Below are 27,626 nucleotides of genomic sequence, written 5' to 3'. Positions count from 1 at the left end.
GGCTCCCAAGCTCCATGTGTGAGGCCCTCATGATCCCATTGTTAAAATCTGGCAGGGAGGGCGCTGCTCTGTCCTCCTACCGTCCATTGTCCATGCTCACGACGGACTACAAGATCCTGAGTAAAATCCTGGCGAATAGACTACTGGCCCACATGACCGGTCTGGTTCACAAGGATCAGTGCGGCTTTATCCCTACGCGTAACACTACCCACAATATCCGCAGGCTTACAAGGTTGATGGAGGCCCACTGGTCGGACACCACTACTCCGTTTGTGCTCTCCATAGACATCGAGAAGGCCTTTGATAGTCTTGAGTGGGATTATCTGTACGAGGTGATGCGGCGTTTCGGGCTGGGGGACGGGTACATCAACTGGACCAAAGTCCTGTATACGGAGGCCGTGGCTAGAGTCAGGGTTGGCTCCCTGATCTCGAAGCAGTACCCCGTGCGACGAGGCACCAGGCAAGGATGCTCCCTCTCTCCCCTCTTGTTTGCTTTGGCAATGGAACCCTTTGCAGTGGAGGCCAAATCGGGCCGCCACTATGCAGGACTGATGTACAGGGACAGGCCGCATCTCATTTCGTTGTACGCAGATGACCTACTGATGTTCTTGGCTGATGCGGAAGCACAGCTACTGGGGGCGAGGCGTCTGTTGGAGCTGTTTGGGCGACTGTCGGGCCTGAAGGTCAATTGGCCCAAATCCTGTCTCTTCCCCCTGAGACACGGAGAGCCGTGCCCTCTCACGGCGCAGGAACTCCGGTGGGAACCGCATTGTCTGCACTATCTTGGCGTTTACGTCTACCATACCCCAACGGATATGCTGGATGGTAATATTAACCGTTGCATTACCGCCCTGAGGAGGAGCATGGATTTTTGGTCCACTCTTCCACTGTCACTGGCTGGTCGGGTCTCCCTACTCAAGATGGTGGCTCTGCCCAGGCTGTTGTACTACTTTAGGACGCTCCCGGTATGGATCCCGGGCTCTGTTTTCCGACGCCTGAGATCACTGACCATAGCGTTTCTTTGGGGCACAGGTAGGCGACTAATCGCGCTGGATACCCTCTTGCGGCCCAAGGATGAGGGAGGCATGGCGGTGCCTGATTTTGAAGGTTATTATCTGGCGGCTCAGTTGCAGGCTTTCACTCAGGAGGTCGCGAGGGTATATAGAGGCCCGGAACATGCTAGAGATGAGGGCACCCCGCGGCATGTGCTGGCGTACACCACACTGCATCAGAAGCTCTTGGTTAGGGATCTGACAGTGGAGGAACAGACATTTCGGCTCTGCTGGAATCGGGCGCGCAAACGAGCGGGGGTCCGCCTTATGTATGCTCCTGAAATTCCGCTGGGGATGGTTACAGCCCTCCCTCATGGAGGGGACTGGTCGCGTTTACTGGGCTGGGAAGAAGCTGGGGTCCAAATGCTGGGCGACTTGTACGAGGATGGTGTGCTGCTCCCGTTTCAGGAACTGCAGGAGCGGTTCGACCTCCCACGAGGCGACTACTTTTTGCATGCGGCGGTAACAGGCGCTATGCAGGACCACTGGGGAGAGGGGTTGCAGGAACTGGTGATCTCCATGGCGTGCCAATATACGATGATGGCAGCCGGGACCTTTAAGGCGGTAACCGCTCGCGGCTTTGAAGGCTAAGTGGGAGTTGGACCTCCAAATGGAGATTCCTGATGCGACTTGGGGTCAGTTGCTACGACGGGCACGGAAAAGCTCGAGAAACGCTAGGTTCCAGCTAATACATTTCTACATTATTCATCGGGCATACCTCACACCTGGGAAAATACGGCAATACTTTGGGGTGGAGCAAGCAGCCTGTCCCAGGTGTAACACAGTTGGGGCGGAGTTGGGTCACATGCTGTGGGACTGCCCTGCCTTGGGGGATTACTGGCAGGAGATTGGGAGGGCTCTGAACAATGCAACGGATAGGGACATACAGTACACCAAGGCAGTGGGGGTCCTTCATTGGTTTCCGCACACATCTAAGAATAAAAATACCAGTCGGTTTATAGATTTGGGGCTGATCCTTGCAAAGCGGGAAATCACGAGGAATTGGAAGTCGAAAGCGGGACCCACATATAAGCGATGGTATGGTGAATGTTTGCGGTGGGCAGCGTGTGAAAGTACTTTGAGGTACCAGATGGCTTGGAGAACGGATGATGAGAAGGCTATGGAGAGGGCGACAGCATGGGAAATGATGGTACAGGCGCTCCGAGATGATGCTGCTGAGGGGGATGAGGAGATGGAGGAATTAATGGCAGCTAACCCCGCTAACACACCCGGGGACACACCTTAGCGAATGTATAAGACCTTCCCTTAACACACCAGACTTTACTCTGACTAGGATTTTTGCACAGCGCGGCTACGGGGGGGGGGGTAGTTCGGGACTGTTGGGGCGATGGGGGGAGGGTGTTTGATAGGGGTGGGGGACGGGTGAAAACTACAAAAGCAACCCACTTTTTCTTGCTAATAAGATGTCGGATGTTAAATTGTGCAGCAAGGACTGACCTAAGCGTAAAGGCAGAACAGTCTTCTTTTTGGGGTTATGCCAATCATGATGGGGAAGGACAATCACTACTGTGTCTTCTTGCAATGCTGTTTGATTATACCGTGAACTTAATGTCTGTACATTTATTTTGGTGCTGCAATAAAAACGATGTTACAAAAAAAATTTATTGTAAAAGCACACCACTGGTACAGTCTATCGTGCTGCTAATGTTATATTTCGGAGATCTTATGACTGCGCCTATGATCTTCTTCAAGATTATTACACCTCTGGACTCCGTCAATAGCACTGAAGGGCAATATTACACTTCAGACTGATATGTATCATCTATGTAGGTTGACAGAGATATTATTCAATGCACTAAATGGTCTATTTGTGACTACTGGCTTGACCTTCTTACAGTTTTTGGGTGTGGGTGATCTATTTGTATTGATTCAGAGGAAAGTAACCTAGGAGTAGTTCTCCTAATAGGTCTTCAGATAAATTAATTGACTTGTGATATCTCCATGGTGCATTCTACCCCCTTCGTGTGATAGAGCGCGCAGGTCACCCGACTCTTATTTTACCAAATATGCACACCTGGGCCCATAACTTATTTACTACTATATTTCATTGGTCAGGTAACCTACACACCGCTATCCGTAATCCTTGTTCCTTTCTATTTATTTCCGTGTACCTGACTTACCAAATCCTTGTCATAGGTTCTTATGATCACGATAGATCAGGAGCTAGCAGGGGTAGGAAGATAACACTAAACAAAATACCATATATATTTGTAAAATGTTTGTACTTTTGTAATAACCACAAACGCAGGAGATTTTCAAAACCTTTATCTAATCATCATTTTCTTCATATGCCATGAGAATTAAATTCACACAGATCAAAACATCTATAACTAAAATCAAGAATATAGTGTAACTATGAATCAAAGTAAGAATCATCTGTTAATCGAAGAATAAAAGGAAGGGAAATAAGGAACACGCTAATTTAGTTTATCAGACTTTCACAACATTACTAAAGGCGGGTAAAGAAAAAGGGAACACACTAGGCAAATCTGAATTTGAATATACTAATCGAATTAGAAGAAAAACGATACTTTCCAAGATGTACTTATTTTCTATAGGGAGGGTAAGAGTGGAACATACTAGATATGTAAACAGTTCAGTGTTTGACTAAAGGTAGGGAGAAGATATGGAACATGCTAGAAAAATAATTTACGTGAGAGTCAAATGTCAGAGAAAATTTACATAGGCAAGTTTGCTTTATTTAAGACGAGAGAGAGAAAAAATTTAGATAGACAAACACCCACACAGAGATTATATTTACCTAGGACAGTATGGAGACTAACCCTGGCCACGGGTCAGTTGGGAAAGGCGGGAAGGGACCCTCAAGGACTTAGGATGCCAGTAGGTGAGCAGGTACAGCTCATGGACAGTCAGGACAGGATCACCCCAGGATTTGGATCAGGACTGGGCTCACCAAAGGGTACGACCAACACCTGCAGCTTCGAATGCAACGCCTGCGCTACTCCCTCTCTGCAAGGAATCTGCCAATAACCCCGATTGGGTTCTCGAATCTCCCAGCAAAAGTGTTTCGCCAGCACTTAAGGTTTCTCCACCCCAGACTGAGTTTGTGGAAATTACGGACAGAGTGCTCCGCAGCTCTCTTGTATCAATCACCTATAGAGTTCGTAGGGTCAGTGACAGGTCAGCTATTCGGACAAGTCGGACAATTTCTCTAGCTAAACATAGGCTAGTTATACTGTTTTCGGGTCAGTGTACCACCCACCAATGTTGCAAGTGGAAGGATCCCCAACTTCGGATTGGACAAGAGAGGTGGTTAGGTCATGACACCACCTATAATTTTAACTTTCCCATGCTAAATATTCAGTTTTCGAACCCACACCTTACATTCCAGTTCCCATGGCATAGAAATTCAGTATACAATAGAGCATACAGAAATCAACGCAAAAATGTATCGAGTGCAGGTACGAGTTGATGTCTTTTCGCTGGGCATGGGTCACTTTCCCTAGAGCATCTTAGCTTCAGCAGCCAGCTCGCTGATTTCCACTGCTGCATGACTCTCTTTACCCTCATCACATGATTAGTACCGCACAGGCTTCAAAGATGGAGTGGCACACCTCTCCCAGGCCCGCAAAGATCGATACATGAAAAGTAAGCGAAAACAATTTAGAAACACAGAAAAAATGAATACACTGTATACCATGATTGGCTATACTACATCCTTTACTTTATAATAACTATAGCATTAGGAGTTAAGCAGAACGAAACGGCTTGAGCAAAAGCAGCAGTGCAAGCGTAGAGCATGTGAAAAACAAAGCGGCCATTTTAGCTATACTGCGCATGAGCGACAAGTTCCCTCCAGAACTGCGAGTGCGTCACATCACATGGGTATGACCGACGCATGCGCAGACTAGAATCCCGAATAGCAGCGATCATTTTCGGTGCAAGCGTAGTTAGGATTAGTAGACACATAGGCAAGCATCACTGGGACACCCCCGTGTAGTGTAAAAGTGCAATATTAATAACACAAAACGTGTTGGTTATGACGTTAACGTTATTCGAGGTTCATGAATACGAGCAAGTCGCGTAACGTGCGAATCCTTGCTCCATCAATCCCTTCTTTGATGATATTTACTATCATCACTATTAATGGAACCAGATTCCAACCTTCTCTTTCACAGTTCACCCATTTCAATTTCTACAAACTTCTTATTGAGCCTTTTTTCTGCATCCTTATTAGGATGGGAATTCTTAAATTTTTTGTAAATCTGATTATTCAGTTCTTCTAATTCAAGCTCATCAACATTCCGTTTCACTCCTCTCTTATTCACAGCATACTTCTTTTTGCATTTTTGACATTTACAGCAAATTATTATTATTAGCACAATTAAACTTATTCCTGCTATTGGCATCAGTATTTTACTCACGAGACTTTTACCTATGTTAGAAAACCAACTACCTACAGAGGAGAGACCATCAGTTAGTCTCTTCCAGGCACTGTCAACCTCCAGTGGTTTGAGTTCCTTTTCCAAATTGGTTATGTTTCTCACATATTTCTTAATTTCAACACTCTTATCAGGAATGTAAGTGCAACAATGTTGCGCCTTCAACATTCTACAGACTCTGCCCTCTTTTGCCAATAAGATATCAAGAGCAAGTCTATTTTGTAAAACCATTGATCTGATCGCAACCATTTCAGTATTGACCAGTAGGAAACCAGCAGCAGTGTCAGTTGATAACCGATCCACCACTGTAGACAATTTGCAAATTCGGTGTGTATTCAGAACCACTCCCACTCCAGGTATCAATGCACTAAATATATCACCTAAAATTTCTCATACACTTTCTCTTCTACTACGCACTAAACCATTAGTATTTTCATTGCTTCCAGCGGCGTCAGTCACATGGTGTATTTTCGGGAAGACAATTCCAAAATAGCAGCTTCCATACCAGCGATCCGGCAATTTGAAATAAGCCTTGTTTCCACATATATAATAAATTCCAGGAAACACAGGTTCTGACCCATTTTTGAAACCCCAACCTCCAATTACTTTGTAATTGTGTTCGCATTCACTGGAACCAATGAATATATTAGTATAATAACTAGTCTTTTCTCTATGAAGACAAAGTTTCCCTTTTCTTTCGAAATCCAGTAACATTGCAGGGTTTGCTTCACCATTTGAGGTGCTTTCCATGTTTTCTACCCATTTAGGAGTTTTCTGTCTTTTATCATTGGCCTTTCTTTGGAAACTTTCCCTTTTCTCTGCCATATTTAGAAACATTTTCTCTTGTTCATGTAATGAACAGGTCAAGTTATCTCTGTGTGCTTCACCTAAATCTATAGTACCTATTGTCAGAAAGTATTCTCCCATATAACGTGTCACGTCACTCTTAGTATGTACAATATTCAGGTTTCCACGAATAGGAAGTTCAGAAAAAATTACGTCAGAGTTAGAATAGTAATACTGTAAAGTTCCTCTATAAAATGAGCTTGCTAAAATAATACAGGAAATTCCGTAGGTTAGGGGTAAATGGTGATAGGTTACACCTTCAGCTACAGAAGTGGGTAGCTTCATACAGACATAACAGTCTTCTATTTCCACGGCTTCTACATAGTGTACTAAAAGGTTTGCAAATACATTTAAATGTGTTCTGTTTTTGATTCTGTGATCATGTAGTCTTCCCTCATCTGATGCATCTACGTCCATTTTTGTCTGTCTAAAACTAAATGTTTTCTCACGTCTTTCTACACTTCGTGGTGTCTCTTCTGTCGGCAGAACTTCTGAGTCTTTTGTCACTAGTTTAGTAGGATACAGGTTAGAGTCTTTACTTATCATGAATGGTATTGTAATTGTTAGTCCTATCCATAATATCAATACTATTGCTACACTACACAAACATTTTACAGCATGTTTTACAACAGTTCTGTCTAGGTCTTCCATGCACATTAGAATCAGACATTGTGACTCAAAAGAAGTTTTCCAACCCCTCTTTGTAACTTTACACAGGTGGCTTACGCAGGGAAACATTTCAGGTTGGGTCTTCTTCTTCGGAAACTTGGTCAGTAATCAGTTCTTCATCACTCTCGTCACTTATCTCAAGGTCTTCAAATTCCTCTAGCACTAGGTAAGCCCATTCGGGACTCCGATACTTTTCGTTTTGTCTTTTTATTCTGCTACTTCTTCTTTTAGGCTTGGCTCCAGCTTTCTCTTTTTCACTGGAGGCCCTTTTGCTGTCTTTTAGCTTTTCCTCTACAGTTTTCAATCTTAGTCTCAGTCTTTTTATGAATCTTGGTTCACTCTTCTTCTTTTTGAGTCTTTTAACTGGCACTGTGGTTTTACTTTCTTCTAATGGTCGTTTATTTTCATTTAGTTGTGGCACATTTGTTTCAACACCATCTTCTTGCCTTCCTGTCTGACTAGTTCCAGGTCTTATTTCAGTCTCTTCTGCCTGGTTACTAAGCTGGCCTTGTTCAGGTGTAAGCTGATTTTGACTTTTGTTTGCTTCAAATTCTGTTTCCTGAACGCATTCGTCTATCTCTATCTGATCCTGTTCATGCACTTCAAACCCTTGATTTTCCTCCGCATGAACTTCAGCCCTAATTTCTAACTGTCCCTTTTCAGTCTCTGGAGTTCTTGGAGGTGTGTCGATAACCTGCCCTGTCCCTATCTGACCTTCCTCCTCATCAGATTTGACATGGATTTCGATTATCTGATTATCTCCTTCTATTTCTGTCTCGTCCTCATTCTCCCACTCTCTATCTAAGTAGGTGTATCTTCGGGTTCTTATTGGATCGAGAGTCAGATCGTCTTCTGGGACTCACTCGTCTTGACTGGTGCTCGGTTGTTCGTCATCAGCTATTTCAGGACCAAAGTGTGGAGACCCTTCAGCTGTACAACATTCAGCCTCAATTGCTTCTTCTTCTGTCACCCTCTTGGTGTGACTGGCATGGATCCACTTTGGCACACCTGCACACTTCACCGCGGTTGTGGTGACAAGAATCACTTGTCTCGGTTTCCCCCACTGCGGTGCAAGGCAACTCGACCGGGTGTGTTTCTTTAGAACAACCCAATCACCTGGTTTCAGATTATGGACTGGAGTTGTTGGCCTGGCGACTGCGTCTTCCCCAATCTGGTGAGAGATAGAACGCACTTGGTCACCCAGTTGCTTGCAGTACTCTAGTACCAAATCATCAGAAATACTTAGAAGTTTGTGTCCTGGTACCCATGCCTGCCGCATCACTCTTCCCATTAGTATCTCATGGGGACTCAGGCCTGTTTTTCAGTCTGGAATACTTCTCAGTCCCATCAGGACAAGGGGTAAAGCGTCTATCCAATTCAATCCAGTAGAGTTACACATTTTTCCCAGTCTTGACTTTATAGTGCCATTCAGCTGTTCTACTACTCCAGAAGCCTCTGGATGATATGCACAGTGCAGTTTTTGTGTAATTTTGAATGCTTCACAGAGCTGAGTTATTACTTCATTGGCAAAATGCCCACCTCTGATTCAATTGTGACTGGAAAACCGAACCTAGGTATCAGTTCCCTTAGTAACAATTTGGCTACAGTAATAGCATCATTTTTCTTAGCTGGGTAAGCTTCCACCCATTTTGAGAATAGGCAGACTATGACAAGGACGTACTTCATTCCTTTACAATGGGGTAACTGTATAAAGTCAACTTGTAGTCTGATAAAAGGGCCCTCTGCATTTCCAATTGTACTTGGCAACACCACTGTTTTCTTCCCAGGATTAAACTGCTGACATGTTAAGCACCTCTGGCAAAGTGCCTCTGCAATGTTCCTGAACTTCGAATTGTACCATGTCTGTTTGAAAACACGGACCATTGCATCTCTCCCTATGCGTGTGTCTCCATGTATCAGTCTGGCCATAGGAGCAATCATGCGCCGTCGGCCGGACCGTGTGGTCCACGTGCAACTTGAAGGTCTTTCCTTTGAGGCGGCCAAGGCCTTGGAAGAGCGCGGGAACGTCTTTCAGCATCTCCTCCGTGTGCAGCTTGTGCACTTGGTTTGCGAAGAAAACTAGCTGGAGATCCTCCGCCTAGTGACAGCTGAGCAGGGTTCCTCGTTTTCCACCTGTAACTTTGAATTTCGTCTTCACCTCCCGGCCGTTGCTGGCCACCACTACCTCCATCACCCCCCGTAGTGGGAGCGGGCCATCGCTGTCGTAGGTGTAGACCTTGGCCTTGGACGGCGAGAGAAGCGGGCGCGGAGAGAGTTTATCATACTGGACCCTGTCCATCACGTTGACCGAAGCCCCGTATCGATCAGGGCCTGTACCTGAGAGCCTGCGATGGTTATTTCACACATGGGTGGTGGTCGCCTCCTGGAGGCTTCCCTGCCGATGAACGACACGAAAAATACGTCATCATCATCATCTTCCAGGTTGAATGCCGAACGCGACAGGGCACTGCAGGGTCCTGGGTGTTCGAGTGTCAGCTGGCGCACACCCTGTGTAGTTCCTCTGGCACCAAGTTCAAGTTCAGGGATTTATATAGCGCACTACTCACCCAGAGGGTCACAAGGCGCTTGGGGAGGGGGGTTCATTTTTTGTCGAATAGCCAAGTTTTAAGTTCTTTTCTGAAGGAGATGTGGTTCTGTGTAAGGCGGAGGACAGTGGGGAGTGAGTTCCAAGTCTTGGCCGCCAGGAAGGAGAAGGATCTGCCACCCATGGTGGATTTTCGGATACGCCGGACTGCGGCGAGGGCTTGATTGGAGGATCTTAGATGGCGGGTGGGTGTGTAGAAGGACAGTCGAGTGTTGAGGCATTCGGGTCCTAGTTTGTAGAGGGCCTTGTGTGCGTGGGTGAGGAGACGGAACGTAATTGTCTTGTTGACGGGAAGCCAGTGGAGGTCTTTTAGGTGTCTGGTAATATGATCTTGGCGAGGGATGTCCAAAATGAGTCTCGCTGATGCGTTTTGAATGCGTTGGAGTTTTTTCTGTAATTTGGCTGTGATTCCGGCGTATAGTGTGTTTCCATAGTCCAGTCGACTCGTGACCAGTGCGTGGGTGACAGTCTTTCTTGTCTCGTGGGGGATCCAGCGGTAGATTTTTTTAAGAATACAAAGTACGTTGAAGCAGGAGGATGAGACTGCGTTGACTTGTCTGGACATCCAGAGTGAGGAGTCTAGGATGAAGCCATGGTTACGTGCGTGGTCTGTGGGTATGGGTGCTGTGCCCAGAGCCGAAGGCCACCAAGAGTCGTCCCAGGCGGAGGGGGAAGATCCTGGGATGAGCACCTCCGTTTTGTCTGAGTTGAGTTTTAGGCGGCTGTGTTTCATCCACTCGGATACTTCTTTCATTCCTTTGTGTAAGTTGGTTATAGGGTGGGACGATTACCACCGCTGCTGCTGCAGACTTTTGTGAAGTGGTTGAGTTTGCCGCAGTTCGAGCACGTCTTGCCTTTTGCATAACACTTTCCTCCGGTCGGGTGGTCCATTCCGCAGTTGCCGCACGTGGAGTTCTGCGCGGCCTTCATGCCCCCTCTCGGTGGCTGTGGCCGTTGGCGCATCACGTCAAGACGCTCCTCCTTGATTGCTGGTGTGCAAGCCACCGCTCCGGGACGGTTCAGGGCAGCCTCCATTTCGCCCGCGCGGGCATTGGACAGTTTGTGAGACCTGGCAAGGACAAGGATCTCGTCCAGCGATATACGTGGTTGTCTGAGTATGAGGCGCCGGAGTTGTACAGACCTGCAGCCTTGGATGAGCTGTGCACGAATCTCTATTCTCTGATCAGGCAATTCACAGGCCGTCACAAGTTTCCGGAGCCGGGCATAGTAGGCGTTGACGGTTTCGGCCTCTCCTTTACGCGCTTGACGCAACTTGAACCACTCATAGTCCGGATTGATTTGCGGGTCAAAGTGACGATTCAGTGCATTGACCGCACCGGTGTAGTCAGCATCATTACCTCTGTCCGGTAGTGTCTCAAAGATCTCGTAATGCTCAGCTCCGCCATAGCACATTAGTAGGGACCTTCTCACTCTTCCATCTATCTCCCGGACGCCGACAAAGTAGTGATCAAGGCGACCGATCCATGAGCGCCATCGTGCCGCTGCGGTGGAAGGGTCAGAGAGTTCGCTGAATGGGGGGAGTGGGCCAGGGGGAGCTGGCGCGTTGATAGCGGCGTGGCCAGGAGCGTTGGCATCAGGCTGTTTCGCCTCGGCATTCTGGAGCACTGCTGGCTGTTGTGCTGGTTCCGTTGATGATGCGGCGCCTCCGGTGGCGGCAGCCGTGTTCATCGTGCGAGTTGGCCGGACACGTGGCCTTGCCTGGATCTTCGGAGCCTGGACGCCTCTGTGTTACTGCTTTTCTGCCTCCCACAGGCCTGCGCAGGCTGGGCTGGTGCTCCGCGATGCTGGGGCAGTGGACAGGGCCTGGCGGGCATGAGCACACATTGCGCGCAGATTCCTGGAGTGGAGCCGGGGCAAGGACGTCCTACACTCCGCAGAGCTGCAGGAGGCCTGGATGCGAGCGCGGGGCGCGGCCTTGCCATGGTGTGCTCTCCCCTCCTCTCCGACGCTGTCTCAAGTTGCCTGTGCGTCCGTCGAAGGAGGGCGTGAGGGTGTGGCAGTTCGGGCAGCAGCATCGTGTTTCTGCAGGCGTTGGCGCTGGGCACTGGCAGGGCAACTGGCGCGGTGCGGGGAGGCAGCCACTGAAGCACCCGCACACAGTCAAAGGAGGTCTTGTGGGGCCGATCCAGTCCCCCCGAGCGAGGCAGCATGCATGTGGGCGCAGGCACTTACACGTGCAGCCGGGAAGCAGGGGCGGGCCCTGTAGGTCGCGTGTGAAGCAGCGCCTAAGCCGGGGAAAACCCAGAAGCAAACGCGGCTGACGCCTCCCCTGTGGGAGGGCTCACTTGGGCGCCGGGTCAAGCGCGGTGGTAACGCCGAGGTAGGGGGGCCTAGGGCAGCCTCCGTAGCGGCTGGTGACACCGGCTGGAGCAACTGGACTGCGGGGTGAGCACCCACGACGGTCAAGCGGCCGTGCTGGCTCAAATGCACAGGGCGTGAGCACCGTGGAAATAGGGCAGGCGCGCCGGTGCGTGTCCGCGGGTGCGAGGCGTGGGTAGACCCGCCTCGTCGCCAATGTGGTACACAAAGGGGGCAATCAATCAATCAGGGATTTTGTAAAGCGCACTACTTAGCCGCTAGGGTCTCAAGGCGCTGGGGCAGAGGGGGGCAGCTGCAGCTAGTGGTCGAAGAGCCAGGTCTTGAGCAGTCTTCTGAAGGCCAGGAGGTCTGTGGTCTGTCGTAGGTGGAGGGGGAGGGCATTCTAGGACTTGGCGGCGCAGTGGGAGAAGGATCTGCCCCCGGAGCGGGACGGCGGCCAGGGACAGGTCGGCGGAACGGAGTTTCCTGTTGAGTACGTGGAAGGCGAGTCTTTTGTTGAGATAGGCAGGGCCGGTCTTGTGGAGTGCTTTGTGTGCGTGGATCATGAGTTTGAATGTGATTCTTTTGTCGACGGGGAGCCAGTGCAGGTCTTTCAGGTGCGGAGAGATGTGGTCCCTGCGCGGGACGTAAAGGATCAGGCGTGCTGAGGCGTTCTGTATTGTTTGGAGTCTGTTGATGAGCTTGGACGGGGCTCCGGCGTAGAAGGCGTTTCCGTAGTCAAGTCGGCTGCTGACGAGAGCATGGGTGACGGTTTTCCGTGTGTCCATCGGGACCCATCTGTAGAGCATGGGGAGGGTGTGGAAGCAGGAGGAGGGGACTGCATTAACTTGGTTGGTCATGCTGAGCTTGGAGTCGAGGATGACTCCTAGGCTGCATTCGTGGTTGGTTGGTGCCGGGGGGGGGGGGGAGGGTTCCTAGTGATGCTGGCCACCAGGAGTCGTCCCACGCTGAGGGGTTGGGCCCGAGGATGAGGATCTCCGTCTTTTCCGTATTCAGCTTGAGCCTGCTTGCCTCCATCCAATTGGCGACGGCCTTCATGCCCTGGTGTAGGTTGGCTTTGTCGATAATACCTATGCCGCAAAGTGGGGCCTTATCACACTATAAAGATTCACACAGAGGCAGACTACTGATCTGGGCCGAAGACCAAGAGCGGTCTCGCGCCCCTTTATTTATACCCTTGGGCGGGCCCGCCCTCGGGGTGCGTGCGTGCGTGTATGCGTGTGTGGACGGGCCGGGTGGCTCCGTCAGTACAATGACCTTCATTAATTCCTTATAGGAAACCACCTTCATGAGTAAAGCACACAATCGAGTAAACATGGGGGGTTTTGTGGCCTCCTTGTCTTTCACAGCCCTCTGCCCCACAGCCCCACTGTCCCATAACACTGCCCACCCCACACCTCTGTAGACTGTGGAAGAAGAGCTCTCTGTCGCACAGACCCCCCCTGCCCGACATATTCCCTCTTTTTATAACTCTGAGGGTCCCTGCACTGCAGGCGCACTTTCCCCACAAACGTGCCCTTGTTGTAGAGCAGCCCAACAGAAAGCAGCTCTCTGCTGTCCCCTGTTCTGCAGAATCCCTCTGCCCACAGCTCTTATCTGTTCCACAGGACCCCATTTCACAGGGGTGTTACACAAGCACAGGTAGAGGCTGCGGGGCAGGGGGACCCCCAACCCTTCATGCAGCCCCCATTCAGTGCATTCTGAATATTTGTGAGATTGCAGAGGCTGGGGGGCCCTTATCACCTTCTGCAGGGGTGCCCCATCATTTTGCATTACTCCACTGCCATGCTCCAAGGGTCTCTGAACTGCTGGCTTATGACATTCCTGCTAGCCGTAGACTGGTGTCCCCCTGACCTGTTCTACTCACGTCCCATGCTCCACATGTCTGAACCCCAGTTCAGACATGGCCATATGCAAATCAGGCTGAAGAGGGCTGAAAGCACGAAACCGGTCCTAGGATGCTAGTTTCCAGTCCAGGGAGGACCTGGCTTAGCAGTTCGGGCTGGACTGTTCCCATGAGGCACAGGGTCAAGACTGATTTGCATATAGCTGGGTTCAAACTGAAAGCCACGGTGAGCAAAAAAACTATGGATTTAGGCCCAGATCTCTGTACTGGGGTGAATGTATGACATTGTTCTGCATTCTGTCCATCACCTGTTGTTTTTGCTTTTATCCTGTGGATACATCATTGTTAGATTGTATACAACTAACTTTCCAGACTAATGCTAACAAATCTTTTTGTTTAAGTCTCTCAAGTAAAATCCCTTGTAGACAATCTCTCTTTGATATTTCAGAGGATCAAGCAGCATGTGTTACGAGTCATTCCTGTGAAACTATGTTTTCAGGATGGCATTCTCATTTATGTAGAGGAGCACAATTAGAAGGGTGTTGAATAATCTAGAGAAAGCAGGGCTCACTTTGAAGAAGGAAAAGTTTCGGAATGGGCTAGGGTCTGTAGAGTACCTAGAACACGGAACACAGTCAAAATATCGAATTTTTAATTTCGACTTACACTTATATCGAGTTGCTAATATCGATGGGACAGAATATCGATGTCCAGAATATCGATGGCCAGAATATCGACCCTAAGGTAAGTAATATCGAAATTACTTATATCGATAGCATATATATCGATGTAAGTAATTTCGATTTACTAATATGTGTTAGAGATTTTAGTTAAGTATTTAAATTAATTGTTATAATATGTGTTTAATATGTTTTTATAAATAAAAAATATATAAAAGTAAATAATATGTTTTACTACCAGAGCGGGTTGTGGGTTTTTAGGGGAATAGGGTGGGAAGTAATTTATTTGTAATTAAATAATTATTTTTTATTGATTAATTTATTTTGCAATTAAATATTAATTGGCAATGGATTATTTTAATTGATTAATTGATTAATTAATTGATAATTTATGTATATTTTTAAGTAAATTATATGTTTTACTACTGGAGCGGGTTGTGGGTTTATAGGGGAATAGGGTGGGAAGTAATTTATTTGTAATTAAATCATTATTTTTAATGATTAATTTATTTTGCTATTAAATATTAATTGGCAATGAATTATTTTAATTGATTAATTGAATAATTAATTGATAATTTATGAAAATTTTTAACTAAATTATATGTTTTACTACTGGAGCGGGTTGTGGGTTTATAGGGGAATAGGGTGGGAAGTAATTTAATTGTAATATTAATTAATTTTGGGTAAAGGAGTATTTTTAGGGTTCAGGGTCAGTTTTGGGTTTTTGGGTAAAGGTTTTTTTTTAGGGTTCCGGGTCAGTTTTGGTTTTTGGGGTAAAGGGGTATTTTTAGGATTTAGGGTCAGTTTTCAGTTTTTGGGTAAAGGGGTATTTTTAGGGTTCAGGGTCAGTTTTCAGTTTTTGGGTAAAGGGGTATTTTTAGGGTTCAGGGTCAGTTTTCAGTTTTTGGGTAAAGGGGTATTTTTAGGGTTCAGGGTCAGTTTTCAGTTTTTGGGTAAAGGGGTATTTTTAGGGTTCAGGGTCAGTTTTCAGTTTTTGGGTAAAGGGGTATTTTTAGGGTTCAGGGTCAGTTTTCAGTTTTTGGGTAAAGGGGTATTTTTAGGGTTCAGGGTCAGTTTTCAGTTTTTGGGTAAAGGGGTATTTTTTGGGTTCAGAGTCAGTTTTCAGTTTTTGGGTAAAGGGGTATTTTTAGGGTTCAGGGTCAGTTTTAGGTTTTTGGGTAAAGGGGTATTTTTAGGGTTCAGGGCCAATTTTCCTTACTGTTGCACCCACTGGAGTGGGAATAGTAATTATTGTTAAGTAAGTATATATTATATATGATTTTTAAATATTATTTTTTTATTAAATATGTATTATTATTTTTTTTTTACCATTATTACATATATTTAAATATGTTTAAGTAATTAATAAGTATTATTTACAGTATTTTTTATGTTATTTTAAATCCAAAAAAAATCGATATATTTGACAACGATATTTTTGACATCGATATTATTTTTGCGATATTTTGGTACTTACCATGTTCTACATAGGGCGTCGATATTTTTGCTATCGATATAATTACGCCGATATTTGTGTAGGTCGAAATTCTGTCTGTCGAAATTCTGTCATAGATTCCTAGAACACACCATATCACAAGACGGCATAAAACCCAAGTTGAATTTTGTGGAAGCCATTAAAAATATGACAACCCCAACCAGTGTTGAAGACCTTAAATCCATTTGGGACTGTCAGAATACTATTCTAAATTTGTACGGAATGATGCCAACATTCTTGAACCATTGCAGAATTTACTAAATCCAAGGTCCCTTTCATTTGGAGTAAAGAGTGTCATGATGTCTTTATGTCCTTATGTCCGTGAAGATCAGTATAGTAGCAGCTCCTTCCCTGGATAGATTTAACCCTACTAAGCCCACGGTTTTGAGCACAGATGCAAGCAACAAGGGATTAGGTGGCAATAGGTGGATGGTAATAAACAAATTGTTGCTTTTGCCTCTTGGGCACTAAAAGGGGCTGAGAAGAAATATTATGTTGTTGAAAAGGAGTCTCTTGCTTGTTTCTGGGCAGTAAGGCAATTAAAATTTGTATTGTGGGGTATACCATTTACTGTATAAACTTACCACAAGCCCTTAATGTATGCCTCCACCAAAAAAGATTCTGACAGAAGCACACCCTGGATTGTGAGATGAATTTTGGGGCTTGAAGGGCACAATTTCATGGTAAAATACTTACCTGGAGCAAAGAATGGCAGGTCTTTTGGCCCGCTTGCCTACAAAAGTTGGCGTGGATACCCACATCGAGGAAGATAAAGATGTCAGACTTAAATTGATGAGTTTGAATAAGGAATAATGGGATGAATGTGTAACCTCTGACATGGAAATGGTTTCATTGAAGGAATACATAAGAAATTATTGGCCAGATACAAATAATGATGTCCCAGCGTTCATTTCTAAATACTGGGATGTGTGGTTGGAGTTAAGTACACAGGATGGTACAGTGTGTGTAGGGGAGAGAAAATAGTTCCCCCTGAGAAATTAAAGGAGAATATAGTACAGTTGACACATGTGGGACATTTAGGGCATAGTCTCACCAAAAGCAAAATACGCCTAGTTTACTGGTGGACAGATATGGACACCATGGTTGAGACCAAGGTGAGAGAGTGTATGGAGTGCAGGATGATCGATAAAACTCACCAAACCAGGAAGTCTCCATTGACACCTGTGGAGGTACAGGATAGCTTTTCGTATTTGGCCCCCGCAATCTTAAAGTGTTGAAATAGCATTTCACTCTGGTATTAGTGGATTATCACACTCGTTGGGTGGTTTTCAAATGTGTACATCAACTCAATACCAATACTCTCATCCAGTTCCTAGAAGGGGCATTTTTTGAAGAAGATATTCCTGAGATCTTGGTGACCGATAAAGGGGGACATTTCACACCTGAATCTATGAAAGGGTTTTTGTCTGATCTTCAAATTGTACATCACAAGACTGCATTGTATTGCCCTCATGCAAATGGTTTAGTGAAAAGAATGAATCATATGATTAAAGAGCGTTTACAAAGGGCGGGATCGCTGGGTACTGCTGCCGTGACTACCTACAAGATACCTTGTGGGTATATCGCTCCACCACCAATTGTGTTACGGGGATCTCTCCTTTCACATCATTGAAGGGCAGTGCTACTAAGACCAAATTGTCTGCCTCTTGGTTGATGAAACGGAGTGTGTGCTTGGTTGACCGAAGTGAAATCTCCAGGTGGGTTTCTGAACACCAGGATAAATACAAAAACAGGTATGACTAGACCAAGCATGTGAAACCCATTTTGTTTCATGAAGGGGAATCGGTCCGCAGAATAGCCAGGGTAGATATAACGTTGTTCATCTCTAAAATGGTCAAACCTAGGGTAGGGACAACATTTTTTCACACAGGCCCGCTCGTGTTCCCAGTGTGCGCCCTGTTCCAGAAAATATATTGGTGGACTCCATGCCTTGTGTCCGAGGAGATCTCAGAAAAACAAATCCTCTCCAGTGTTGCTTAATGATTATAGCGTAAAGTGTTTTTCGTGCCAGAGTATTTCTCCTCCTGTGTGGCATAGGTTTTCAGTGTGATGGGATTTTATTAGTCTTATTGCTATTTGCCTTTTCTCCCTCCCCTTCCTCTCTGTTCTTCATTATTTCCCTTCCTCTTTTTCTTCACTGCTTAATTATCATCCCATTTGAAGGAGGTGTGTTAGAATTAATGTATTGGTACATTCCATCGCCCCTCTTGTCCTATCCCAGTTGGTATGTACCATGTCTTTGTAGGGTTAACATTCCCCAGCTCACTTCAGCTGACTGGAACATGTGGTGGTCGAGAGATGAAATAATGAATCTTCTCGTACCTGTCCAGTGTCATCTCGCCTTTTAACAGAATGACACTGTCTTAAATCAATGGCTGAAGGGAGCTGACCCACAGCAACCAAAGACTGCCCTTGCTTACCAAAAGGCTCTACATGTTTATTGTGCATGCAATAAGGTGTTTGACTGCCCCAGACATAAAAAGAGGCAACACTCGTTTATCTCATAAGTAGGGTTCTACTGCATGGAGATGTCTGCAGGTCTAAGTCTGATCACTTGGTTAGAGAGAGTTCCCTGTAGACTCATCCTACATGCACCTGGGATGGGCTCAGCACTGCCACCTGCAGGTAGTGATGCTGTCTCCTTTTTTCTTGCAGTTGGATCCGACACAACGCAATGTTGCTTCTCCTATGGCAAGAAACAGATTCCTCGGACCCATGTGAGAGACTACTTCTACACTAGCAGCCGCTGCTCCCAACCTGCCATCGTGTAAGTATCTCGTTACACTCAAGTGTTTGGGTGAGTGTCTCATGGGCACAGCTGTTAACACCTGTACCTATGGACATCATTTAAGGGTAGCAAGGGGTAGTCATGGGCAGAGGCTGCTATTACTTGCTAGCACTTTGGTACTATTGACACTGCCTGTGCTACCACAAGGCCTTGGAGTTACGAAGGCACCAGCAGGATAGTAAGCATTCTTTACTTTCATACATGTCCATCCCTTGACCTTCTTCTGTCCCCTCAGAAGAAAATATGAGTCGTTTAAGCAATTAAAGGCAGGACAAGTGGTCAACCCTGGTATGTCATCTGGAATGAAAGGGTACATAATATGCAGGAATGAAAGGGTACATAATATGCAGGAATGAAAGGGTACATAATATGCAGGAATGAAAGGGTGCAATTTCACCACCCTTGGCACCAGTATCTATGCATTACCCCAAAGTTTGCTGTATGAGTGCATGCATGCAGTGAATCTGGATCACTAGACATTGTGAAAACATTAGCACAATGAACCATGAGGTTATATATCAAGGTGGAACTGGGTGAGATGCATGCGTCTGGTAGAGGTCACGTGGGTCCAGCACTGGAATAACAGAGGCCAAAGTTGAGGTCAGTGTAGAGGTACATTTGCTGAGTGATGGAATCACCAAGCACTAGAACGGCTGTTGAAGTTGCAGGTCAGGTGCATACTGCATTCTCAGCCCTTCAGCCCTACATTGCTTGTCACTCTCTATTATACACAGGGAGCTTTTCTCAAAGAAAACCCCCTTTCCAGAAACAACTATGCAATTTCTCTGCACAATCTGGAGGCAGAGATTATCTCCCCTTGATTAATCACTTCCAGGACCAGGTCCTTTTGCAGTGTGTCTGCATTCATCTGAATCATGCATTCCTCATTGTGCCCCATGGTCCTCATTACTGATGAATGTCCACACCAGAGAGTCAGAAAGTTCCTATCGTGCCCCTTATGCAGCCTGTCTGCCCTCCTATGAGCAAAGGAGCACCTCTCACAATACTACCAACAAAGCACTCTAGGGTCAGGGTGTAATGTAGTGTTCCTGCTACCCTCAAAGATCCTCAAACACAAAAAGTCATAAAAACCACAACAGAGCATCAGTGCCCCCTGAGCGAGGAAGCTTCTTTCACTGATAAACCATATCCAAGAGCATAATCAACTGCAGTGTTTCTGTACACCTCCCACTATCACCCACTCCAAATGCAAACAAATGCAGTGTGACAGCACATCTCAGAGCCAGGGAGAGTCACTACTAACCAAACCCCAAAATAAAACCTAGTTCAGGGTCGGCAAGCCTCAGAGGCAAGAGGAATCTATCGCTAAGAAACCATCCCAGCACCAGAGATTGAGAGTGCTTCAAACAAACTCAAGCCAAGCAGATAGGAAGCAAATGTATCACAAATAATTCATCCACAGCAATAGAGCCTTGTTAACATGTGTCTGCATACCTCAGAGATAGTGAGCAGCGCCCACTTTCAAACTATTCTACAATAACAGCGTAATTGAGCGTGACTTCTTCACACGTCAGAGGAAGTTAGCTTACATGTGCACGGCACTGTGCTTCAGTGCTTAATTTGTAAAAACAATAAGTGCCAGGGCTCTCGTCAGGAGGCCACCGCAGCTTGCGCCGCACATGGCCCCTGCCATGCTGCTAGTTATAGTAACCACACAACTTCTAACCATCACACTCCTACAGGTGTGACAATTTGGGTTATTACAGGCCCCCAAAGCTATAAGAAAGCCTGGGTGGTAGGCAATAGTCATTTTAAATGGATATTTAATCAATAATTAACTGTTGTTGTGTCATTTCTTAATTATCCGGACAGCCCACCTTATGGCAGACTGTCACAAATGCCAGTGTTGACAATTAAGTGCCAGTGCTGAGCATCGGAAACTACTGGCTCAAATTAAGCACAGCTGTCATGTCCCTATTTCTGACACCCATCCCATTGTCTTCAACCTTTACATGGAGTCCATATTGACTCTACTAGATGTTAACTGCATCAGTATTAACCAACACACTGATTACACAAAACTTAGATTGCATGTCTCATTCGCACCAAACATTCAAAGCGTCAAGCACTGTCTGCACCTCACCCAGACCTGTACGTCCAGCACATAATTTGGGTTTATGCTACAAAGAAAAAGATTTCTACCATTTGCCAAAAACAATAAGCAACAACTAGTCCAAACCTGGCTCAACAACATGAACCTGGGCATATTCTTACCAAACTTTCAACCAGTGTCAAGTCACTTGGATTTACCCTGGATTCTGATGTCACCCACAAAGAACACATCAGCAAGAAAACCATGACAGCCTGTTACCAGCTTACTCTACTGAAGAAGGTCAAACCTATCCTCCCAGAAAGTGACTTAATTAGTGCAGATTACGCCCTAATAATCTTGCATCTCACACTCTGGTTCACAGCTTTTTAGACAGCACATTTGCCACAGCACAACGTCATTCTACATGCCGTAGCAGGCCTCATCAGGGGCCTGAAAAAAATATGAACACATCACTCCCTCCCTAATGGAACTCCACTGACTCCCCTTTTCAGCTCTCACCATCTTCCAAACCAGCTCCATCATCTACAAAGCCTTCACGACTGGTACCCACGCCTATCTGTCTGGCTCGAAGCACTCTGCAGCCAGAACACTATCGGATTAGTGCTAAGGAAGTAAAAAACAACAGAACAAACATGGCAACATGCCTTCTCCATTTCTGCATCCAGCATCTGGAACGCTATCCCTGTATCTATCAGGTTTGCCCCAACCCTGCTCCAATTCAGAAAAGAGCTGAAGACAGATCTGTTTAAGAACACTATTTTATGTAGATGCATCAGTCTCCTTTCTCTCTCAGATCTCAACTTCCCCCCAATCACTTATTGACAGTATCATTCCTATACAGCACGCTTCTCCATTTTCAGTAGGTTTGCACTAATGCAAACACCTAATAAATACATTATATAAATATATGATCAAGTCCCCCAGGAGGGACGAAACGCGTCATGGCTTCTACTGCACCTCGCACGGCAATAAAGTAAATTGCTAAAAGAAGCTATTGTGGTCCGCGCTCTTTCTTTCTCGTGGTATGAGAAAAGGTGTTGGAGTTACCTGATATATATATATATATATATATATATATATATATTTGTATGTGATCAAGGTACGTCAGTACCGAAACGCTTAATGGCCGACGGAACAACAGCTAAATAAACCAGCAAATTTTATACTTACTTGGGTCTGTGCTCCACGTTTCTTTTCGAAAGGAGAGAGCGCTTGCATCTTGCTCGTGGGAGTGGAGTGGCGAAGATATATAGAAACTGAGTCCTTTCTTTATGGATGTGATGGAGCGGTAATTTCTTCTGGTAATTTCTCAATTCAAAACCCTCATGCTACCTCTAATTATTACAGTCTGCATATAAGCATTACATATAGGAAATAAATTGTGGCGCAAAATGTCATTCAAAATTCTTAAAGAGTTTCTAAGACAAATATAGTCTTGCAAGGCGAATCAAAAATCAAATAGTTTGCAAAAATCTCCCATTAAGAGAAATAAATGCATCAGACCTAATTAATTAGTCAAAGCATAAACTTGAAGTTTAGCATCTAATTCTATTTATTCAGCTGCACTCTCTGTCTGTCTGTGTCTAAAGAGCAAGCAGGGAGGGAGACAGCCCGCCCTTCACCAGACCTCAAAGGAATGTGGCCTCAGTGCAAAAATATGACGTGGAAGCAAGAAACCTCCCCCTGACACTCCTCGGACGCCACTCCTCCCTTCACCAATCTCCCAGGACGTTTCTCGTACCTAACCCATAGAATGAAGCAAAGCCTAAGCCAAAATGAGCAAGAAGCCAGCTGAGCTAAGAAAACCAGCCCCTCCTCCGGAGAGGTAGTATTTATACACAAAATTTTGGCAGACTACACAAAATGTTTCTACTTTCAGGAAAACCTGTACGTGATTGGTCCGTCATGATGGCATGAGTTCTCATCACCCTGACTCATTCTAAAAACCTGACTATATCAGTTTTAACAAAAGAAGCATACATAATAAAGACATTTTATAAGTTTGCAACAATTGCTAGGGAAAATGTTTCTATAGTTCCTTCCTTCCTGCCACAGAGCAGTCAGATGGATACTTTTAACTAACACTGGTACATTGGCAGAATCACAAGAATGTACAGTTCAAGATGTCCTTGACTCCTTTAGGAAAGCTGGTACAGTCTGCGCATGCTCTCTTCTCTTTCAAAGCAAGCCATAGCTTTGATGGTTTCACACGCAGCCATTTAATGGTAGGCCCCAAAAATAAAATAAACACAAAGATAATGTTAATTTCATGTAAATCAGACCATTATGTTTCCCAACTCCATACTAATACTCCTTATAAATGTTTACCTAGCCAAGCTACTAGTGTAAAGCAGCTTTTCTATTATTTATGACAACATGCAAAATAAATATGCAATGTGCAACAAAGTAAAAGAGGTGTTATTAACTGAAAATATTTATCAAAATATGCAACAAGTCAAAGTCTCTTAAGACAGAAATAGTGGATTTAGGGATGAGCTGGGAAGAGAGAAACATATTCTATTAATCTTCAAAGCTAAAAAGGCCACTTTTCTCTACATTGCAAGAACACATGTTAATTCAGCAAAAGCATTTGAGAGTAAATAGGCCTCACTTTAATATTTTTCATGTGCCATGTTTTTAACTTGCACCAAAAGGTGCGTGGCAATTTAAATGCAGTCTGTCTGAAGCACAAAAATTAAACAATGCCTGACTGCAGATGAAATCTGCTCCATCAATCCACCCTTCTGATAATTCAAATCATAATAAGATGATTTATAATTCATCACACATATTTCATTTTCAAAAGTGACTTTTTTTTTTTTAAATTGCAAAAGCTGAGCATATAACAATTTTACTTCTATTTCTAAGGCAAACACAAGTCTATCTGTAATCAGATCATATATAGCCACGCTCAAATGTTTTAGTGCAGAGTTCTGTAAGTAGCTTCTTGGAACAGTTAGTCTTTTTTAAAATAAGTATCTAAAATAATAAAAAAAGGAATTCAACAGGACAGTTTCAGCATTTCTTTGCTCTTTGTCATCAGCTTGCCATCAAAATGGCTCATTGGCATTCTGTACCTTTTTCAATGCAAATTAGACTACTTAGGTGCTGAGAAACTCAGACAGAGCACCATCAATCCTTTGCACTTTTTCAACCAATGCCTTTCACTCTTATTTTCACTTTGATCAGATTCAGATGTTTCACCACAGCATCTCTCAGACCAAAGCCGTTGCACCATCCATTATGCAGATCCTGTGTAGCAGCTGCAGTCTGGTGAGAAACTGCACACTGTACATCAACCAGACCTACATAGCAATGGCTAGTGTTCACATCATTGTTTTCCACAAGTGCATTTGCATATGCATTTTCAAGCCACTTTAGTGTTGGTGAGACACCGTCTTTTGCAAAAGGTAACTCTGTGCTGCCATTGTGTTGCTTTATTGTGCTTGGCACTTCAGGCAGATAGCTGCAATCCATTCCTTGTCCAACCTGTTGTTCTGCACTCATTATCATTGAGACCACATTATGATCTGATTTCAGAGAAACTGACAATCTATACCTGGGCATCAGTCTTTGCAGTAACACTTTTGCCACTATGCAGTTGTCACTTTTCTCAAAAACAGTTCTGATACAACCCTGTTGTGCTGCTTCAAAAACATTTTCTTGAGCCTCTTTTAATTCACCTGTGAATATTCCATAGAATGTACATGCTAACGGAACACAAATGTGTGCAACTGAATAAGCATTTCTCTCTCCCATGACAACCGTGACTCTCATTTGAGCAGATATACTGCATGTTATGGTAAGGGCAATCAATTTCGAATTTTGGGCTGGGGCAACTACTGAAAGCCATGAGCTATGACAACATCATGTATAAGGAGCAGAGCATGTGCTGCTTTTAATGTGTCACCTTTCAAACATGGGCCATCTACAAAATGGATATTGTTGGGCTGACTCAGACATTCATCATTAAAGTCTGATTTTGGCTTTATGCATATTTTCATGATATGTAGACACTCATATTCATTCTCATCACAAACCAAATCATTTGCTGACATTTCTGTGAAGTTAGGGTCAAAGGTCATTGGGCAATACATCACAGACCCTTGAAAACATTCACCTTTTTGAATAGGCAATGAGAGAGTGCAGCCCTCCCTCTCACTGCAAATTGGTATATTTTCTTTTAAATAAACTTTCATTCCTAGTGCTGGGGCGCAACATTCTTTCTCTTTCAACTCTAGGAATGCTTTTGCGCAATTGTTGTCCAATGGAAGCGGATCAGACACATCCTCATGTATTTTTGAACAGTCTATGAGTAGATTTTTTAAGTGTTCAGAAATTTTGGCGCTCAACTTCTCACGGTAAAGTATTAGTTTGTCGTGGTATCAAGGTAGGTGCTTCTTGGCCAGAGGAAAACCTTAACCTCTGTAAAGAAAAGAGGTACAAAAACCTCCCTCTTATTCTGATTGGGCAGGGATCCAGAGCACACTATATGTATCTAAATGATATTCTCATGTTCAAGTATTCATTCTTTCGGGATAGATCAAACCAAACGTAAATTTTCAAAAGTTTTATTCATCAGCAGTGTTCACCTCTTGGGAATCACTGTACCTGTCACTCAAGCCTACACGTGTTTCATCACAGCATGTGGCTGTGACTCTTCAGGGCTAGAAAAAAATAATAAAATCACAGCGATATCACAAAATTACGGATTTGCGTGTGAAGAAAGGACACCAGTGATGTGGAAACCAACACAGACAGGACGGGAGTATACATAAATTGTTGACTTTTTGTACTAGATCTGAATTAATATTTATTCTTAATCATTCATATCCTAATGTGAGATAGAGTAATGTGTCGTGACATGCGGGGCAATTCAGGTCTTTGTAAACTTCCAGTATGTAAGTCATTTATTATTATCCATAAGTACAGGTGTGCTGTGAGGTGAATAATAATGTTTAACGGTCTTTCATCAAGTTAATTGGCTAAAAGTACAATTTTCCCTTTAAATGATACTCGAGTGTAGGCAACTTGGCTAATAAGACATTAACAGTAAAAAGTCTGCTAGTTCAATGTAATTGAAAAAAGGTCGAAAAAGAATTTTAAACAAGTATTTGTTATAACCTCAGAATATGGTGGTTCTGCGTAATTGTAAATTAATAATCTAAAGAAATGTTAGGCATATGGCAAACAACAATCCTCTCTTATAATGTCATTTATACTGTAATTACGTGAAGTCCATCACTTAAATATGTAACATTTAGACCCATTGTCTCATGAGGGGTAGAAATTAATCATTCAATTGATAGCCTTTACATGCACAAACTCCTTGTTTAAGTGTTCCAGGATGTAGCCATTAAACCAACACCATAATTTCACCTTGTCTATGGAGCCAAGTCATTGTCAGTGCCAATCCTTAAAATATAACCGTGTTCACAAAAATCTCCCTTTGCTTGTAAGCCATAAATAAGTACAGTTTCTCAGAAGCATAAAGAAAAATAGAGCAACATGCCGTGTCACTTAGTTAGACCAGTAATGGTAGCGTAAAACAAGCTGGACTGGTGAGTTCTAGACAAAACCACAATTGAAATGACAGCTGCGAAAAGAAACCCGATTAAATAGTGGGGAATAGAGGGGGAAGTAATTACCTGATCTTAATGATCAAGGCGCGTGGTCTGTAAGTAAGGAAAAATAAGGGAGAAGTTTATAATGGCGTATTCAATGGAGACGCAAGGTAGCCTCAATACAGTTACATTTATGGGTAGTCCATAATTATTTAAATACATAGACTCACCGGGGAACCGGTGATAATTCCAACCCGGTCCTTATCGGGTGGTTATTAATTTTCAAGATCGCGGCACCAGTTGGTCGGTCCGGTTGCCGGAAACAAATTGGTTGTATGGAGTATCGGTTTTACACGAACAATTGTAGTAGAGCACAGGCTGAAATTAAAAAAAATAAAAAGGGGGAAATACGTGTCTTAGTGGCGGGGTTCCTATGGAATAATTACATTCTCAAAGGGATGTGCCCTCAGCGAATACGCCCCGATTCTTACCCGTGTTCAGCCCGTATTTACACCTCGTTAGGCGTCGGTCTCCAAGTGCGGGAACAACGAAAGCTGTTGTGCCCGCCCCTTTTGAAAGAAATGGTCTTAAAAAACGCTAGACTGCTCAAGGTATATAATGAATGGCAACAAAAGGAAGAGTTACTTCCAAGGAAGCCCAAAAGCGGTTCACCAGCCACTTATTGCGGTGAGCTAGTAACAGGAAGTTGATTTCCAATAATTCCGTATATTATAATGAGAAAATTAAATAACTGCAACCTAAGGGGCGTTTGGATTATGAATACGGGGATTAGTTCATGTTAATATCGTTAGAATACTCGAGGTAGATAACAGTTGACAGTAAAAAGGAAGTGTTACCTCCAAGAAATCCCAAACGGTTCACCAGCCACTTATTGCGGAGAGCTAGTCAAAGAAAGTTACTTTTAAATAATTATGTCTGTCAAAAGAAGAAGTTAAATACCTACTGCCGGGGCGGCGTTTTGAGTATAAATCAGTGAAATAGGTCATGTGAATATTTTAATTAGTTCGCAGCTGCCTATAGGTATAGTGGTTGGGTGAGTTCAAATTTTAATGAGAAAAAAGACAATTGTATGGGTCCAAATTGATACATTTGGAGACTGTTAAAGTTGGTATAACAGAAAATCGGCAGAAATTGAAAACAAACTCCCTAAAAAATGGGAGGAAAAGGATATAGGATCCCCAAAATCTATGATATCCAATGT

At 44.5% G+C, this 27,626-nt stretch overlaps 1 long non-coding RNA gene across 1 annotated transcript in view; it reads left to right on the top strand.

Annotated features, from left to right (window-relative positions):
* LOC147665147 (uncharacterized) overlaps positions 1 to 27,626 on the top strand; it is a 75,841-nt gene that overhangs the window by 11,387 nt on the left and 36,828 nt on the right. Inside the window, exon 2 of the long non-coding RNA XR_015305027.1 lies at positions 18,634 to 18,745. This is a non-coding gene — a long non-coding RNA (uncharacterized LOC147665147). The remainder of the gene's footprint in view (positions 1 to 18,633; positions 18,746 to 27,626) is intronic.

The sequence above is a fragment of the Lissotriton vulgaris genome, unplaced genomic scaffold (genome assembly GCF_964263255.1).
Source record: "Lissotriton vulgaris unplaced genomic scaffold, aLisVul1.2 SCAFFOLD_2496, whole genome shotgun sequence".
In the NCBI taxonomy this organism is placed as follows: Eukaryota; Metazoa; Chordata; class Amphibia; order Caudata; family Salamandridae; genus Lissotriton; species Lissotriton vulgaris.
Note: the sequence above shows the minus strand (reverse complement) of the source record. Positions and strands in the feature narration are given on the sequence as shown.